The 20695-nt window shown below is 38.2% G+C and overlaps 1 protein-coding gene and 1 long non-coding RNA gene across 3 annotated transcripts in view; one reads left to right on the forward strand and one right to left on the reverse strand.

Moving 5' to 3' along the window:
- The window catches only part of LOC110311483, a 6791-nt gene extending 3563 nt beyond the window's left edge, over positions 1-3228 (reverse strand). The window contains exons 1-2 of the long non-coding RNA XR_002379959.2: positions 3173-3228; positions 3004-3086 (exon numbers count right to left, since the gene is read on the reverse strand). This is a non-coding gene — a long non-coding RNA (uncharacterized LOC110311483). The remainder of the gene's footprint in view (positions 1-3003; positions 3087-3172) is intronic.
- Lsamp (limbic system associated membrane protein) overlaps positions 1-20695 on the forward strand; it is a 2106845-nt gene that overhangs the window by 1679185 nt on the left and 406965 nt on the right. The gene's annotated exons all lie outside the window — the stretch shown is intronic.

Consider the following 20695-nt stretch of genomic DNA (forward strand, 5'->3'; position numbering starts at 1 on the left):
CAAGACTCACCCTCCAGTCTTTATTTAAGTCTCACTCTAACAATAGAATACAGAAGTCAGAGACCCTGCTGGGAAACTGTTGTTTTTTTTTTTTTTTTTTTTTTTTTTTTTTGGTTTTTATTTTTATTTTTGTACAGTGCAGCTATCTAAGGGCTTGCTTTGATGTATTTATAGTAATTATGTTGGTAACTTCATGAAATACCACAAAATTCAAGAGTCAAGTGACATGTGGAATGTATCTTATAGACATCTTCTTTTCTCTTAATGTATTTGGTGCTGATTTCATTGAGAGGCAGATTCCTCACTCTCTCGCCCTTCCTTGCTCTCCTCATCCCTTCCATCCGTCCCTTTAAGTCTCTTCTCCTTCCAGTTATTCTTTTCTGTGTTGGTATGATTTGTTTTATTTTAGTTGCTTGGTTCTACTAATATTCAAGGCAATAAGTTTTATTATGGTGTATTTGTGCTGCTTGTGTTGATCTCCTCTCACACCCTCCCCAGTTGCCCCACCCCACCAATCTGGCAGCTTTCTACCCCGATAATGCCTGTTTTCCTTTCACATCTTGTATTACTCTATCATCCTCTCTGTACCCCTTCCTTTAATCCTTTTTCCTTCCCTCGTGGTCTCCTTGGAGGTATATCTAAGATTTGCATGTGAGACAAAACATAACAGGATTTGTCTTTCTGAGTTTGAGCTATCTTTGTATAATTCTTTCCTGATCCACTCACATTAATACAAATTTCATAGTTTTATGTTTCCTTATAGCTGAATAAACGCCAATGTATATGTGCACCACATTTTCATTGTCTATTCCTCCATTGATGGACACAAGCTTCATGTGTAATACGGACACAATTCAGCAAAAAGTCCAAGAATTTGAAAGCTGGCCTATTTGAGTTTCATTCAATTATTCTGCATAGTAGAAAGACATGCCACAAATTGTTTTTCAGAATATCTGTTGTGCCAACATATTAGTCTATTTTTTAAATTATTTGTTTGCAACCCAGTTTGGTGATGGATTATAACATAATTTTCCCAGCCCCTGGGCTTCTCAGAATCATTATTGTCATTTATATATGGTCTACAAGTTTCCTCCATGTATATTGCAGTTACAACATTCTACCTTTTATTTACCCCCAAATTAAAATAAAATTATGAATTATTATTTTGAAATGACCATTGCACTTCAGAATTGAAAATAATGGCAAAGTTCTGCGGGGGGTGGGTTGGGGGTGGGAGATGAATAACCAAAACCAGAACTTTTGCAATATCAATATTGTGAGATCAGGTCCTTGTATTTCTGTTAAATGTCAGAGAACTACAACTCAAAGGAGAAAGAAATGCTAAATTTTATGACTTGGAGAGTCCTTGATTTTAAGCTCAGTTATCGGTGTCTGAGAAGATTTCTTTCTCTTCTAGTTAGACTTCACAAAAGGATTCTAATGCAGTCAAGTGTCGTGCTTTCTTTATGACTGAATTGAAGTGCCAACTCTTTTCCAATGGTCAGAGCAGTATTTCTTATTTAAGTAAATAAATAAGGAGGTAAACAAATGAAGGAATGAAGAACTGCCCCAGGCTGCTGCCCACGTCCCACACTGGCCCCCTCGTCCTTCCACACAGTTCTGTTTTGCCAAGTTCTTCCTTCTTATCTTATAGGTAGCATTTGGTCACTTCATGAATTATTCTCTCTGTATGTTCTTTCATTCTTTCTTCTTGCTCCTAACATTCATATCCCAAGAGAAGCTAAAATGAAAAATGAATGAGTCTGTATTCTCCAATCCTTAGAATCTTTGAACAGACTTATAAAGGCCCCAGAAAAGCTTCTATTCAACATCTACTACAGAAAAGAACGGAACTATGGTTAGACCGAGGGTTTGCACTGAAGCAGTATATCTTGGAGGGGCAGCTCCAAGGTGTCTGCTACTATGTTTGTTTCTAACAGCCAGGCCCAGTGTGTGAGCCAAGAGTTGTACAGGTGCCAAAGGCCAGTCAGCACTTCCTTGCCTGCACCAGATTGTAAGCCCAGTCCTTTCAGGGGAGAGTGTTTGAGCCAGTCAGTGGGAGTATTTTTTGCTGTTCACAGAACACGGTGTTCTGCCTTCTGGAGCGAGGAGGGCAGGAGCACATAAACCATGCATCCGTTAACATTGTTCTGCAATGTGGAATTCATAGAGGTCACAGGATATCTGTTAGTCACCTGCACCTGGTAATTTACTGTCACTCCTATTCTGGCTCATTTTTCTCCACACTGCTTCATTACTTCAGGACTGCCTTTTCTTATATAAGTATAATCTTGTCCATCATTTCTTAATTAAAATATGGCTTCACAGTTCACTACAAGTTCCGAGATGTTTGTTAACGGCAGCTACCTTTGCTATAAGTTTCAAAGAAATGATTAAAGGTAACAGGAGAAAGAATTGACTGGGTATTTTAGCATCATCTGTGCTACAAAGCATATCAGTCCATGAGCGTACAGCACGAAATTAGGTATACATGTTGGGGGAAGTTTAACAGTTTCCTTTGCTTGCTAATTTCTCACTAAAGTAGCTGAGGACATTCCAGTTGAGAGGGGATTCTCTCTAGTTTTGAGTTCAGCAACCATTCACAAGCATATTAGACATCCATCAAAACCCAGTGAGGTTCATTTAACCCAATTGTTTAAGACTAATGCTCATCTGATACAAAGCCATTCCTTGCCTCTGGCAGCAAATCTACTCTACTACTTAAAAAAGAGAAGAAGAAGAACAAATGTTTCCCAAACTCTCCTCTTCTGAGGCTGAACCAGCAGAAACTAGGATTGATTTTCCTGGCTTGAAAATGGCAGGTGCTGTACAGCCAAACTAAGATCTTTGCAAGCCATGTAGGTAGTTCTATAAAGCTGGACTGATGGCCATAAACCCTTCGTCTGGAGAGGGTATGGCCCATGTGATGATTTGAGTCTATATATGTTAGGTGAGAGGGATTTCTCAAATTGCCCTAGTACAAGAACAACATGGTCTCCTTACCCAGAGAGGGTATCATCGTGGGTGCCTGAATCCTCCTGTTTACCAAAGACTAGTTGTACTCCTGTGTTTCCTCCCATCCATGCCTATAAGAACATAAGAACAACATCAGAATTTTAATGACACAGTGTAATAAGAGATAGCTGAATGTTACTATCTCAAAATTTCTCACACTGTGATGTTAGGAGATGATACAGTGCCTCCATGAGACAGTGTGGGGTGTAGAATGCAGGCACTGTGATGCAGCATTGGACTACTTACTACTTAAGGGTTACATCACAATGCCGCACGAGTCAGCCTGATAAATGTGGGGACTCCTAGATGATTATTGAGGGAAGGATCTTTATGACCTGGATATACTATGGTTGACCACTTGAAATGGAAACTAAAGGAAGTAAAATCGCAGATAAGGGGAGACTGCTGTACAGATGGCTTTACTAAAAGAATGCCAACGTAGTCGTTAAATCTAGGGAATCTAATTTAGCAGTCTGTGGGATTTAGAACAGAAGGGGAAGGAAGCTTCATATGGTCACACTCACTACTGGCTTCTTGGAAAACTGCTACCCGGTGATGCTAGTGAAATGGCCCCCCAAATATGGAGTAGCTATGGAATGTGAAATACTAATTTTAGCTTTTCAGAGATCGTTTGAAGCTTCCCCGCCTCTCTTGTACTACAATCAAAATCCAGACCTAAAATTGTTACTTCTTTGTATGTTTCTCCAGATTTTCTCAGTTCACGCACCAAGACCTGAACCCTAACTTTGAACTGTAAAACATGAAATAGCTCCCATCCTATCAGCTGTTGAAAAATTTTAATGGTTGAAAATGTAACAGAGGGGTATCTGAACCTTGCAGTTTAAAAAGGCAGGCTTTCTAGGATGTAAAATCCATAGAATACCAAATATATCCATAGAACCAGTTTTATAGATATTGTTAAGATACAAGAGTGCTGGAGAAATGATATAAGTATCTATCTGAATATAGTAGTTTCCACTTCTATGACCAGTAACCAAATTATATAAAGACAATATATTTTAAAAGTGGTGAAAATGATTTTGTCTTTTACTCCGTCCTTTTCCCTGCCAGCCCTGTTTGATTCACTTTTCCTATGAAGCCATTTCTGACTTCTTCATTCTACAATGAATCCCCCTATAGGATACTCCTGTCTCTCAGAGCACCAAACCTGTTAGTCTCTAAATGCTAACTTCCAAGTGGTTCTGTGTGATGTAGCATTTACTTTTCTGTACATGTATCATCTATCTGAGAGGCAATGGGCTTTTTGTTATTTCTATGGCCTTTAAATAATCACATGAATCCTAGGCTGCGTATTAGGAGACCCTGGTCCATGTATTGATTGACTACTGTTTCTTTTTAAAAATGCAATGTCATCATGGTGCTCTAATTTAAAGAGGCAGTGACCTTCAGTCGAAACTGGGGCCTAACTTTAGAAAAATCAGTATGCAGCACGATGAACTCACATCTGCTTTAGACTAGAAGGATCAGAGGTCCAAACGTCTCACTCAAGCTCTGTCATGATCAGTGATGGGACTTTTCAAGACCTTGTAGAGAATACGGCTATCAAAAAAAAAATGTTGGTCGATTTAATTAATAATAATATAAGAGCCAATTTCACAGCTCATTACCCCAAGCAGACTAGAACACAGAAGTTGAAGGGAGGCTTACACACACACATGGGCGTTGCTGCTTTTGGTCTTGATGGTGACCCATAGCCAAAATCGACAAGAAATGTCCTTTTGCTGTGTGTCTTCAGCAACTAATCATTTGTGTCTACATTAATCCAGGCTCGATAACATAGAACAGAGAGAAAGTAGGAAGAAACAGGTACCCCACCCCCCTGCTTTACATCATTAATAAGGCCAGGGATGTTTCAGGTTCCTCCTCCCTCTCCCCTCCCTTTCACTTTCTGTTTCCTTTAACTGAAGGCAATTCATCTCATTTTAATTAATTTTTACTTGCAGCATTATCACCCTGAGTATAAAGACAAAAAGTTTTTTTTTTTTTTAATTACAAAGCTCACGGCATTAATTACTAGTACAGTAAATGCCTAGACGCACAAAGCTGTGTCTTCCAAGGAGCTGAAGCAGCAATTGGTGAACTTTCCAACAGTTGGAAAAATACTTAAGTCACAAAGGAGAAACATTTCTGCAGTTCTAATATGAAGGCTGTCCCTGCACCGACTGAGCCACTGCTTAATTGAAGGTGACATGGCTGATGAACTAGAGACAGGACTATTACATTAGAGAGGACAGGTTATTCATAGAGTCACTCAGGATTTCCTGCTGAGGATACAGTCAGGAACAAAAAAAAATTTAACAAGTTTTGAAATATCTATATATCTATATATACCTATATAGATATATATCAGATGCACTAATTTACCATTATTTTATATCTGAAATGTCAAATGTCCTTCTTTTTACTCTTTTTTTGCTGTACTAAATTAAAAAAAAAAAAAAAAAGGTTCTGCACTCAAAGCTGATAACAAACCTGTGGCCTGATATTGTCAGGAACTATTCATGAGAGTTCATGTTTTCAGAGGGTACCATTATGGCTGAAAGTGATACGGCTATAAAGATTATTGACAATGGCTTGCTCACTATATGACCGTGCACCAGGAACAGAAGATGGGGCCTGAAGCAGAACTCGGTTATAACTCTCAGCAGCCTATCTTCAGTGACACATGGCCTGATACTGGCCAGCATTGAGTGTCCTCAGAATCAGTATGTAGGCCTAGTCTGTCATCAATGGGAGGAGAGGCCCTTCATCCTGTAAAGGTTCTATGCCCCAGTATAGGCGATGCCAGGGCCAGGAAGCAGGAGTGGGTGGGTTGGGGAGCAGGGGGAAGGGAGGAGGGATAGGGGATTTTCCAGAGAAGAAACAAGGAAAGGAAACAACATTTGAAATGTAAATAAAAATATCTAACAAACAAACAAACAAACAAAAAGATGAGAACAAGACGACTCCCATCTCTGTCCTAACATGCCTATATTCTTTTGCCAAATGATCTTAAACAATTCCACACTTCTGTCTTTCAGTAACATCTCCATGACTTTCTTGTATGTCTAAACATTTTCATAAACCTACTTATAATTTCATTCTTCCAACAATCACTTCACTGTCTGCAATTCAGTTATCTTCTTTTATATTTTTGAGTCAGTAAATGCTCTTTCATTGGGATCTTTTAATACAATATTGAAAATATAATGGTACCACATATAAAACTGAAGTTACTTAAGGGGGAAATGAACTTGAGTCATAATTTCTAGAGCCTTTGATGTACACAGCTTTCCTTAGAAACTCCACCATAGCCACACATCCCTGATCTTTTCAGGTTTTCCACAGGACCACCTAGCATGGGAAACACAAATAAAACATATTACTCTTTATTTCACTTCACTATTTTTTTTATTACTGGGTGTGTATTGATTTTTCAAAACTCCCTATGTTAATTACTTTTCTCATTGATATGACTATATACCTGACAGACTAGCTTAAGGAAGGAACTATTCCTATGGGCTCTTTTTTATTTTCAGAGGCTCCCATTATGGCTGAAATTGCATAGTGATGTGGCTCTGCATTGGTGAGATTATTGACAATGGCTTGCTCACTATATGACCATGCACCAGGAACAGAAGATGGGACCTGAAGCAGAGCTTGGTTATAACTCTCATCTATCTATATTCAGTGACCCATGTCTTAATTGGTACATCCTATATCATCTAAAAACACCAGCACCAGTGCAGACTGAATGTTAGATCCACGGGCCTTAGTGATACACTTCTAATTCAAAGTATATCACCAACTATACTCTCAATAGTACCAATATTTCTTAAAAGTCCAAACCCATCATATATGATATAGTGTAAGCACTTTCTTTCTAAAAGGAAGAGTGGAAAAATAGTAAGGCAGGGGTGCATTAAACTACTGAAACACAGGCAGACCAACATCAAATTCTATGTTTCATACTTTATATCTAGAGCATATGGTGGTGTGATATGACACCCAAAGGATTTCAAAGAGGCATGCACCTATAGTTCTGTAATGTATAGCTCGCATGGACTCTCTTTTGAGCTAACTAGCTTCTGTCATGCCTACAGCTTTCTTCTGTACTTGAGCTCTCTATCTTTCTGATATCTCCATTGCAGCTTTGGCCTCATGTATCACTCATTTAGGACATGCCTACAGAGATCCTGACCCTAGCCCCTTCTTTAAGCCTGTGAGAAAGTTTCCACATTCTCACACTTATATTTGCCACTACTGCCAAAACAGTATCAGATGCAGGACACTAAAGTTGGGCAACCGTTCAAGAATTATATACAACCTCAAAGACGATGGTTGATGCAGTGTTTGATTGCCTGGGCATGGTATAAAGTTGTTTCCTGGGCACCTCTGGGAAAAGGGGCTACTCCAAGGGCTACTATACCATGCTCTCTTCTCAAGCTCAAATGTTTCAAAGAAATTTACTTCTTTATAACCTTGATGGGTGAAATGGAGGGCAATTGCCAAGACGTCCTGTGTGAAGTTTTCTGCTATTTCAGATCCAAGAACTTGAGTTCTTTCTAAAGGAACTGATGATCTCTTGAGAAAGCACATTATTATGTGTGGCAACACTCTTTCTAGCACAACTGGATATCTGTGGGGTTTGTTTTTAATTCTCTGTAAACCTAACCAAAAGGAACTTGTCACAGAAATGTCACACATGAATGTTACACTGCATTGAATTTTCCTCTGCCAGATTAATTTCTCTGTCACATTTACAGCTTCACACAAAGTCTTAGGGTATAGACAAACTGTAGACAAGTTCTTCACCAGATATTCACAAGATGCCATCCACCTATAGACTCCATTTGAAGCTGCACAAGCAAAGGCTCTACTATTTATATCTTATCATTCTCATCTTTTCGCTAAATAGCAAAATTGACCATTACAATGATGAGAAACTTTTAGGTGGATTCTAACTTAGTTTTCCATTTTATGATACTTGCTAAAAATCATATCCAAAGTTTCTGAAGCACACATCCCATTATTCATAGTAGTTGTCTTTCCAATAGTGTGCTGTTGTTTTTGTTGTTGTCATTGTTGTTGCATGTTTGATTTTGTTACCGTGAAAACAATCAGAGAACATACCTTGAAAATAATTGTTTTGGCTCATGGTTTTAGGACACAGTGGTATCTTGGTTCAATCACTACTGATCCTGTACCTAGGAAGAAGAAATATCCTAATTCTAACCACAGGGAAGCAAAACATCCCAGTGGGGGAACTTGTGGGAAGCAAAATTACTTAATTCCTTTAAAGGAGTTGGAGTCCAAGAACAAGGGGCCAATAGTAAGATACAGCCTTTAAGAACATGCACTTATTTATCTGCTTCTTCCAACTGTGTTTTAACTTGGAAAATATCTTCTATCTTTCAACAATGGCATAAATTTGTAAATCTGTCAGTAGATTAACAAACATATTAATGATGGTAGACACTTCAAGATTTTACCTAAAATCTGAATTCTTTGGCAAACAGGTCTTCCACATGTGAATCACCTTTATTTCTTATTTCTTTTTTCTTCTCTCTCTCTCTCTCTCTCTCTCTCTCTCTCTCTCTCTCTTTATTACTGGATATTTTCTTTGTTTACATTTCAAATGTTATCACCTTTCTTGGTCCTCCCTTGAAATTCTCTCCCCACCTCTGCTCCCCCTGCTTCTATGAGGTTGTTCACCCACCCTCACCCCCACTCCTGCCTCCCTTCCCTAGCATTCCCCTACCCTGGAGCACTGAGCCTTCACAGGACCAAGGGTCTCTCCTCCCACTGATGCCCGACAAAGCTGACTTTTGCTACATATGTGGCTGGAGCCATGGGTCCTTCCATGTGTACTCTTTCGTTGGTGGTTTAGTTCCTGTAAGCTTTGGGGTGTCTGGTTGGTTGATATTGTTGTTCTTCCCATGCGGTAGCAAATTCCTTCATAAAGGAAAACTTTATGTCCAAACAAGTACACTCTTGTAGAAATAAAATATGCCAAAGAGATTTTATCTAACAGAAATATTTATGTTCTGACCAATGAGTTTAACTACAAATTATAAAGATATTCTTAAGAATACTGTGTTATTGCTGGGCGTGGTGGCATATGCCTTTAATCCCAGCACTCAGGAGGCAGAGGCAGGAGGATTTCTGAGTTCGAGGCCAGCCTGGTCTACAAAGTGAGTGCCAGGACTATACAGAGAAACCCTGTCTCGAAAAAAAAAAAAAAAAAAAAAAAAAAAAAATACTGTGTTACCACTTCTAATACATACCATACATAAAGTTTGGGAAATATGATTTCTAATTGGCATTTATCTTTGGTGTCATTGGTGGTTCAACTTAGTGATATCCACTTGTCAAAATATCTACAGCCTTAAATGTATTAAATCATCAGGAATTTTCAGCTGTTAGCTGTGTGATATATATATTTTAAATGATCTGAATTTGATTTTTTTCCCCTAGGTACATTATGACTTCTAGATTTTCTCTATCTTCTCTAAACAAGAAAATTTATCTTACATTCCTCTTTCAGGGACCTGAAAGAAAGGCAAGGGCTTCTACTCATTGTTCTTTGAATATCTTAATTTGGTAGACAAGACTACAACACTCCCGAAAGCAACACTTGCATGAGAAGTCCTGGTGTCTTTTGTTTTGTGAAATTCCCATGAATAAAAGCTCACAAACATAATGAGAAACAATCAGAGAAAATTAATTGCTGAATTTATTTAAATTTTTATGAAATATGATAATTATTTAGATTGGAATTTGTCTAATGCTATTACACTATTTTTTTTCTACATCTGTATGAGCTCACTGATTCCCCAGGGGAAAATGGGAAAGTGCGTGTTTCCCAACAGGTTCTTCAAGTTATCATTTGAGAGAGCCTGGGGGAAAGGGTAGATGAAATATTGAATATACCACCTACTTTCTCTAATGCCTCTAGCTTCCTTCATGAGTCAATAGGGGATTAATACTGATCTGCCTTTCAAAGTTCAAACTACTTTTTGATGTTACTCACATTTTATTTATTTGATATGTTTTCCACATAATATTTAGAAATGGCTTACTTCTTTAGCTAAATCATTTGCACATTTGATAAGAACATCACCATTGCTACTATTAAGTCAACAGCCTAGCAATGCTGGCTAAGATTTTAGAAATAACAGTTATCATTTATTGAGCACTTGTGTACTTAATTAGATTGATCAAGGCTGAAGCTCCTTTAGCCTTCTTATTAGACACATACTACTATCATCATTTTGCATACAGGGACAAAGGTACTAAGAACTAAGTGCTTGTCTAAAGAGGCTTGGCTCTTTAGTAGTGATGAGGTCTGAACATAATCCTGGTCTTTCAGAGTCCAGAGCCTGCACTGTATTGATCCTAAGGGTACTGGTGATGATGTTGTACATTGTCAGTTACCTCCTGCACTGACACACCCTTGAAAATTAATCAATGAATTGTGTACCTTTGACATTATTAGCTTATCATTAAGTAACATTTCAGTCAGTAACATTCCACAAGGGCATGTCTTTTGTAATGCTTTGCAACCTCTTCAAGAAAGGTCTTATTGAGTTTTAAGAAAAACAATCAAGTGTATAACAATAAAGAGAAATTTTGTTCTAGTTTAATGAAACTGAACTAAGTATTTTTCTCTCTATTTTTACCCTTTTATGTAGCATAGCTTTTTCAAATGTCTTTTTTAGGATTAGCTTATACTTTCTTTTAAAAACAAAGAATAAATAAGCTTGTACTTATTATGTATAAACAGATAGTAAGTAATATGTCAAGATAGTCCTATATATAGCTGATATATATTAGCCAAATGCATGCTGTTTATTGATGACAAATGGAGATATCTCTGCCATATTTTAGCTGTCATTCATGAAAGTAATCAATATAGCAAATCGAGGAGAGAAAAATGTGAAGGAAGCATAAGATAATAGGTGTTCTGAGAAATATAAGATTATAAAGCAAGAGAAGGGTGAGAGGAAATGTAGGCTGGGCTGAAAAATATTGATAAATCCTTTGATAAAAGATTCTTGATTTCAGATATATCCTGTTTATTTACTAGCTTAATATTTCTTAAACCTCTGAAATGGTTCTGCTCCTCTAATGGGTGAATGGCAATGAAAATAACAAACAGTAAATTTGGGTTCATAGATATGAAAATATACACACCATATTAAGGTAAAAATGGAGGTGGAAGATATTTCTGAGATTGGGAGGCTTTGTAAAAATGTCTCTAAGAACTGGTAATAAAGATGAGGAAACACTCCCTAAATAAGCAGCTGTATAAGAGAGCTGGTATGTATAATTTATAAACACCTGTCTAGGCTATACTTGAAAATATTTATAAAATACCTCTCATCTCATAAATCCTGAGCAAGTAACTCTGGTCATTTAATCATAATGGGAGTTGCTTTGGGAGGAACTTGGATTAGTTTGGTAAAACCAAGAACCACCTTCTAGAGACCCTTCATTTCCTTCTGAATGGTGATAGACTAGAAACAGAACAATCCGCTGGTTGAATATCTCTGCAAAAACAAAATCCCTGATTTTCAGTGTGTTAAACTGGAAGGAGAAGGAAGGACTGGACGGTGCACTTTAGTGGTTTCTGTGTGTTGATAAGGTGCATCTGGAGAGCCTGAATCTTTTTCATCCATGAGAGACTGGAAATCAGAGTTCTCCCCAAATAGCAGTGTCATCCATGTCCCTTTTGAACACCATCTGTGACATGTCTTCACACATTGAAAGATAAATAGTAACTCTTGGAGACATTAGTGCTCAATTTTGCAAATACTATGGGCAACATAAAATAAAGACAAACTAATAACAATAGCCATTGACCTTAGACATGTGAGTTTCCATATTCCTTTGGACTACAGTGATTTATTAGTGATGAGCAGGTAGATTTCCCAAGCTTGAAAGATAGTTATATAGCCACATTGTGAGAAAAATCTCCTATTAGTCATAAATAACAAAGAGATGGTTCTGTTTCATCAGTGGAAACAAAGGGAACCAAGAAGTAACAGGAAGACATGTCATTTGTTGGCACTGTTTTCTATTTAAAAAAGACTGTATACTAATTTATCAGGCATTGATCTTGGCAGATAATTTTGGAGCTGAAGAAATAAACTGTCTCCTGAAGACTTGAGCATAAAGCATAAGAGTGATACAACTTCACACCTAATTCCAGGACCACAAAAGTAGATTGAGATCTGAGGTGGAGACTGCATGGCTGCCACTATGTACAGCAGATCGCTCAGTTTGGTGAGAATTAGAGCCCAAATTACTGAGAAACCTATTGATTAGTCCCAGTATAAATCAATGATTTTTACCTGAGATGAAGGGAGTCTTGAAGAGGCACAGAGAAGAGCTTTGAAATGGATTTTGAGAACTAAACAGAGAGAGACACTGAAAATTCTTGTGACAAGATTATTAAACCAGCCACTAGTCATATGGGCAAATTATAAAGGGGCAGAACATTTCTTTTGAACACTGGAAGATGATTTGTTCAATTAAGTGTCCACTTGGAGAATTAATTGTTGTTTTAGTGAAAGGATCAAACATTGAAATATATGTGAGTTAAGGGCAACCTTTATTTCTAGAATTTATTTTTTCATAACATTTAGCACAGAATATTACACTGTGCCAAAGTATCCAATTCTTAGGTTTAACAGTTGTTATCATTTTGCCAGAAAATCTCTAATTTTGATGAGATAGTCTAAGGGAATTGAAGACAATTTTATAAAGTCCCACATATTTTCAATATCATTCTCACATCGAACTCATATGGGACTAATTCCAATATTCCTAGGTGTCATCTACTGTTCAGTCTGTAGTGGTTTCCCAGAGCCCTTATGAAAACTTAGCACATGCAAGAGCTTAAAGCAACATTCTCAGAGGAAGCCACGAAAAATTAAAGTGTGCTGATCTCCCTGTTTCTCAGTAGGCTGTAGAGAATGATGCTCACTTTCTCTTCCACCTCCTTGTGCCTCCAAATTCTGTCACTTATGGCACTGTAATCCTCACCACAGCCTTTGCCTTTCATTGGCTCTTTGGTTAATGCTTGCTTTGAAGTCACTGTCTTCCCAATACCAACCACTGGATTTAGACGTCACTTTAAATCCAGGGTGACCTCATCTGTCTAGTCTTAAATATTTTTTGACACATCTTTCTTCCAAATAAGTTTGTAGTTAAAGGTGTGGGGAATTAAGCTTTCTTTTGCACCACGACCTAATCAACTACTTGGATCATGTTCCGTTTCTCCCAAATATTGTCCCCAAATACTCTGTGAGATGATTTGCTCCACATTTTCTCAAAGACCACATATTTACTTAGTGATCCTTTCAAGTTCTAGTCTGAGAAATGTTTTGTTCTGATTACTGAATTTAAATAGTATTGATTCAAATTATATTTATGATAAATATTTGTTATAGGAAAGATAGACTACTAAATGTTCTGGGTATGCAAGCTAGATAAAATGATGACTGGAAGGACTGGCAAGTTGGCTCAGTGGGTAAGGTGTATGCTGGGAAACATAAGAACTTGAGGTGAAATCAACAGCACCCACATAAAAATGTAAGAATAGTGGCACCTACCTGTAATCTGAGCACTGAGAGGTGAAAACAGGTAGGTACCATGAGCTCACTGGCTGGCAGAATTAAGGAATTCAAGTTCAAAGAGAGACCTGACTCAGAGCAAAGAGTAGAGATCAATAAACAAAGACATCCCAAGGTCTCTACCTGCTACATGTGATTCCGGAGGCAAATACACCTACATAAACATGCACACACACTCACACATAAACACCTATGCACACATATATGCATGCATGCACAAACACAAAATATGCACATATACACAGACAGACAGACACACACTTGCACATTCACATGCATGCATGCACACACACATACAGACAGACATACACAGGTACACGAACATGCACATATACACGTGCACATATGCATCTGCACATGCATACACATATACACAAACACACAGAGACATATACATGTGCACACACACATATCACTGGAAGGATAAGGATGAATCTGGAGATGCTATTGCAGCATGGTCTCCCACAGATCACTGCAAATGCCATGAGCCTAAGGATATACAGCATAGGTATCAGAAGTGCGCCTGTCCCTTTTGGCTTATATCCAGTTAAGAAACTCTTTTCTCTGATCTCATTCATTTTGACATGTTCCTCCATTGGTTTTATGTTCATAGGCATGTGAGAACTCAAAATGATCAAACATAAGCTAGAAAGTTGATGGACTACACATGACTGTAGTTCCTAGAAACTTCAGACTTTTCCAAAATAAGAACATTTTCACCCATCTAAAGCTATGTCCCATCGTATGTTCTCCTTTATTTGTATCTCTGGAATGGCTATTGTGTTTCCTAGCCTTGGATTCCCTTACTAGATTCTACTGGATCCTGCTAAGGAGCTGCAAAGCTGTTAGAAAACCAAGCACTGAGGATGACTCTATGCCACCGTGGACAGAAAAGCTATCTTCAGAAGCATGGCTTTTCATATTGCTCCCCTGTTTCCCGGGTGCAAATGCCTGAGGGAAGAACTTTGGTAAAATGGTCGTGGATCCTTGGGTGACCGTTCTAATTAAGTGAGCATTCCTATTCTTATTATTTCGTAGGCATGGTGTAACATCATTATGACTGGATAATATGAATAGTTGTCCCTTTAAAGCACTTCCTCTGCAGCCTACTAGGGAGGTTATGATCTTGGACTTGTAAGCCCGGTTGAGTCATTAAGTAACAGAAAGTACAATCTAATTAAATTTGACATACTCACATGGGGAATCATACCCACAGGTATTTCTACAGCATGAAATTTCAGGAAGGATTTCTTTCCCCTCCTTTTTTTTTTCCTCCTCAGAAGAAAGTTCATTAGAAAGAGACTGAGGGCAAAAGTTTGAAAATGAAAATTTATGAAAGCAGAAAAGGAACTACTTTAAAATATTCCCCTAGAGGAAGAATTAGAGCTGTGAAATACCCAGAATTTCTGAAAGGTTATACAATCTTCTCTCCAGTTTATATGCACAAAAGGCCAGGCTTTAGGCTGTACCATTGTGGTACTGGAGTCTGCAGCAATCTTAAGAGGAAACTTCTGTCCTCAGTGACTCTCACATTCAAACAAGGTGAGGTAAGGAACTTGGGTCTTTTAGTGTCAAAAATATACACTACTGTGTCAAATTAAGTATTGTCTTACAGAGAACCATCCATGGAATTATGATTTTAATAAAAAGTGGTATGTCTTCATGTCTATCAAATCCTGGTCTACATAAATGTATATTTTCACATATTTGCAATAGGAAGACATACGGTACTGTCTGTTTTTATAGATAAAATGGCAATCTAAATATTTTCAACACTTTTCTCATAGTCTTTGCTATTTTCATTTTAAATGAATTCATAGTTTGTGAATGATTTCATAAGCCATGTCAGATGAATCACCTATTTTTAGATATTTAGATTGGATCTAAATTTGATTACAGTAGATAGTGTAAAATTACACTTGGATTGTTTTACACAGCTCCTCCTACAATGCTCACTAAGTACGTGGTATGGAAACAGATGCCACTCCATCCTCACATGGCCAGGATAGAGAGGAATAATATTTTGATTTGGGGATTTCTACCACTGTAGGCAAAGGGTCTACACTTTCACAGTATCCTCTCATCAGGGGAGCTGTTATACTGAATTACTTTGCAAAACATTTTAAAAGACCTCTAGCTAATTCTTTCTCTAGTTGGTTCATTCTTGGTTGTGCCTGCAATCCCAAATAAGAATGCTTTACCCTTTCTGTGCTTGATGTGTTTGAAAATGAGGATTTTTATGGAAAACCCACAGATGTTGAAGAACTATTTTAATATTGGAGATGGATAAGGAAAAAAAAAGCATCAGAGGCAAGAGAGATGTTCAGGTCGTCCGCTGAGCCCAGTCCTGTGCCCATCTTCTGAGAAGTGGTGTTCTGTGACCTTTCTGGTCTTCCCTTCTCATACCCTGCTACATTTCCTCTTCACTGGACTAAAGTACCAAGCATAGTTTTTATTACATGTGTCACACCCAGACCAAAAGTGCAACCAACAAAATTAGGATGGAAAATTATGTTTAAGCTCTTCTACCCCATCACGTTTAAATAGCTAGATATAGAAATACACATATGCCTTGAAGGAGAAACTTAAAATTTTATAACGAGCACCATATAAGTAGTTATTAAAAAGCAATTTCATCCATGGCAGGTGACTATCAGCCCATAGAATGCTAACACTGTGGAACTATAAGAATACCTAATTGTTTTGCTTATTTGAAGTTGTAACATAGAAGTAACATCACAGAATGTCAAAGCTGAAAGAAAATACTCAAGGATTGCTCTCATTTGACAAATGGGCAACCAAGACCAGAGAAGAAATGTATGTCCTGACATCACACAGTCTATGAAGATTCATGTCAAGATAAGGACTTAGGGAAATGGGTTTACAGCAGCATCTTTAGAGACTTAGAAACAGAAGGAAATCCTATATGAAGTGATGGGGGTCAACTCAGTGGGTGGAGCCTGTCCTTACAGACCAAATGACCAGTTACTTTTGTTTTGAATGAGCTTCCACAGTATAGAACTGACAAAGAAGTCTCTTAGGAGGGTCACTGGAGAAAACCAATGTTTGCCACCATTTATCTGCACAATACATCCACATTCACACAAGCACACACAAACACACACGTGTGTAAGTACATACACTTTTTAGACTTTAGATTATGCATACATGGATTGCTTTCAAACTGTTCTCGGCAAAGTTGTGTATTCCCTGGCATCCTTCTAGGGTCTGAATGCAGTCAGGGAGAATGAATCACTAGGACCTTCAGTGAAGCATTCATAGCTTAGCTCTGCCGTGTGTCTCACTTATCAAAGATCTGAATAAGATATGCATTACTCCACCTCACATTCTGGCATGCACACAGGCATGAACATGCACATATGTAGACGTATTTGGAAATTAGTGATGTAAACAGGCTAGTACATCTTGCATACAAACATGGCAGTTCAGGCAGGTGTATCCCTGAGCCATCTGTATAGCTAGTGAGGAGGTGGGGTGAGAGAATGGGGAAGTTTGTAATTTAGAAGGCCTTGGGCTTTGCTTTAAAAACCTGCTCTCATCATTTCCTGGCATCTATTGACAAGGGAAGGGTTTACTAACAGAGTCTCCATTTTCTTGCTTATAAAATAGGGTTGATTACATTTTTGTACACAGAAGTATTGTAATCAAATAAAGCAATATAGCGAACCAAGTAACCCATGTGTTGAAAATAAGTTACTTGGATTATTTTCATCCCTTCTTCTCCCTCCCCTGTTTCTTAGTCTCACATCCAGGACTGGAGCCATGCTTCTCGAATCCCATTTAATGCTGTTTTGACCACAGAATGGCTGCTTATTCTGACTATGTCAGAATTGTTTTTCCATCCATCCCGCTTGATTACAGCAGTAGATAAGTGGCCCCCAAATCCCCTATCTCATTCCTCGGTTCCAGTTTGATAAATACAAATCCTGAAACTCCTAAAGGTATGGTACTTGGAAATCTGTAATGGCTGCTCCATAATACAACACATCCAGACAGCTGATAGGAAAGAGAAATAGTGTCTCACTCTGCCTACCTCCTCACGCTTGGCAATGCAAAATGCCCCTGAGGCCCAGTACTCTCTTTCCCAATGGCTGATGAATGGTCCTCCATTACACATTTTCTTCCCTCACCTTCTGTTCCAGTCTTGGCTCTCTCACCTTTGTGCTGTTCCTTTGGGCTTTGATTCTTTAAGAAGTATCATTTTTCTGTGTGAATATGCATACTATCCATACACAGCACACTATTACTTAGTATATAAATATGCATGAACTCTTCTGCATGCTTAAACATGCATTTATATATGTAAACATATCTATGAGCAAGCAGTTGAGGAGGCAAAATGAAAAGCAGTTCCTTAAAATGAATGTCCTCATCTCCTCAGGTCCCCTTGGCTACTTGCTGCCTGTAGTACAGGGTCACATGAAGGTCAGAGATGACCTCATCATAGTTCGGTTTACATTTCTCTGGTAACTAGTGGTCCTTTGAAAGTCTCGTTCTCTTTGTTTACCATTAAGTCTTCTATGGACAACAAACATTGGACAGAGGTTGAGCACCCTTAGGGAAGAGTTAGGGGAAGGACTGAAGGCCCTCAAAGAGACGGCAACCCTTGAAGAAGACCAACAGTGTCAACTGACCTGTACTCCTGGGACCTCTCAAAAACTGAGCTACCAGTCAAAGAGCATACAGGGGCTGGTGGAAAGGCCCCTGGCAGCGTATGTGTAGGCAGAGGGCTGCTATGTTTGGCTTCAGTGGGAGAGAATGCAATGATCCTGCAGAGACTTGATGCACCAGGATGGGGAAGATAGGGTGGGGGATGCTGCTCTCTCAGGGGTGAAGTGGATGGGGGATGGAAGAGAAACTGTGAAAGGGGACTGAGGGGCAGCATTTGGGATATAAATAAATAAAATAATAAACAAATAAATGTCTTTTGTGGAGAAACGACTATTTTAATTTTCAGGCCATTTTAAAAAAAACAGGGAGTTATGGTATTGTTTCAAATTGTTTATGCCTTCTATACTTTTGAGATTAAGCCTCTGTGAGGTACGGCATCTTCAAGCACGTCCTCTTGCGCTGGCTTTGATTTGGGTGAGTGTTTCTCTTGCTGAAAAGAAGCTGCTTAATTTGATATAGTTTTCCTTGTTAAATTTTGATTTGTTGCTTGAACACATTATATACTGTGAATAGAAAGAAAAATGTCACGGCAACAGTAGAAATCAATACAAATGATTTCTCAAATATTTAAAACTACTTATTATATGATCTAGGTACTATATTTTCTCATATTATCTAAAATAATTAACATCTATATAAAAAGAGATTTCTATATTTCTGTATTCATTTAAGCATTAATCATAGTAGCTAAGATATGGGGAATATACTAATTGCCCACCCACAGGGAAATAAATAATGAATAAATGAATATATAAAATAGAATATTATACAACCATGAATTTTGTAACATAAGATAACATAAATGGACCTTGAGGATATTATGTAATAAGAATAGACAGTTACAGAAAGGGATGAATGAGATGGTGGTACAATGGGTCTAAAATAGTCAAATGCATAGGATGAGAATGCATCTGTGGTCTGGAGAAAGTGCTGAAGAGATGTCCTACTCACTGAGCATGGGCTGTTCAGTTAAACAAACTGAGAAAAATTAGAGCTCTGTCACCAGCCTGGATAGACAGCTGACAACCACTGACAGCAAAGCGAGACATTGTCAAAACATCTGTCACCTGCTCTAACAGTAACTTATCATTTGAAAATGTTGGGTGGTTTCATTTCTGTTTTGTTCTGTTTCACGATAGAGTTCAAAGGCAGAAGCATGAATTTTTGTCACTAGAAAATGGGAAACTTGCCAAATGAGTTGAAAAGCTGAAGACGGGTTACATGGCACTAACAATGAGCTGAAAAGAGACGACATATACTTAGGAAAGAAGAACCTGACCGGAGTGAGTCTAGGTGGAATCCATAGACCTCACTACTGGCAATTCTCCATCATAAACCACTGAGAAGCTAGGCAAAGGATAAGAAAGATACAATAGTAGCAAGAAGTACTTTACTCTATGTCAAAATTTTACATTAATTTCCGGTAGCAAAGAACCAGGAGACAACTATCTTCTCAAAAGGTCCATCAGATAGAGCCTGCTCAGCACTGTATATAGAGACGGTCGTTTGACTTCTGTCAGCTACTTCAAGGATTGGTTACATTATTAGTTTTAAATATTATACTCAGGTTCTACTTCACTTTCTCAGGGTCTATGGACCTTCCTATTCTTGGAAAGCAACCATATAGAAGAAAGAACCCCCGCTCCATCTCTCCCAGCTTTCTGTCCATACAAGGACTTCCCATTTGTTGAAGTAGGAGCTTTCCCAAAGCCTGTGAAATTTTACATAGAACCCCTAGGCTGCTGCCTGAGTTGGGTGCACTGTTGATGTCCTCTGTTGCCCCCATCCCAGAAATTCTTCAGTTGTAGACTGTGTGATATGGAGGTTGGGAACAAAAATACCAGGGTTGAAATGCCCAGTTTCAAGTAATCTGAACTTTTTAATCAATAGCAGTTAGAGCCGAAAATGTTCATAGCTTCATAATCCTTGCATATGGAAGAAGTAATCAAATACAACATGAAATGTTCGCCATGATGCTTGCTACCTGGCGGCCCTTCAAGAGAAAGCAAAACTAGAGTCTACATCTCCCTAGACTGTAACTGCTGGAATCAGGGGATAGAGATTCAGGTATAGCTTCAGGTCTGGGCAAAAGAGTAGGCCTTTTCAACAAATAAACCACAAGAGTGTATGGTTGTTTTGTTGTTGTTGTTTTGTGTGTGTATGTTTGTCTGTATCTGTGTCTGTATGTCTATGTATGTCCGTGTAAAAATCAAAGTGTAGCTCAAACAGGAAAAATTAAGCCTAAGTCAGCCAGGTATCCTAGAATATCTATTTTATTAAGGATGGCAAGTCAGTCTTTTATAATGGGAACACTTTAGTTGCTTTATTTTGTGTTAGTTCTTGCTTTA

Source organism: Mus caroli, chromosome 16 (assembly GCF_900094665.2).
Source record: "Mus caroli chromosome 16, CAROLI_EIJ_v1.1, whole genome shotgun sequence".
NCBI classification, from domain to species: domain Eukaryota; kingdom Metazoa; phylum Chordata; class Mammalia; order Rodentia; family Muridae; genus Mus; species Mus caroli.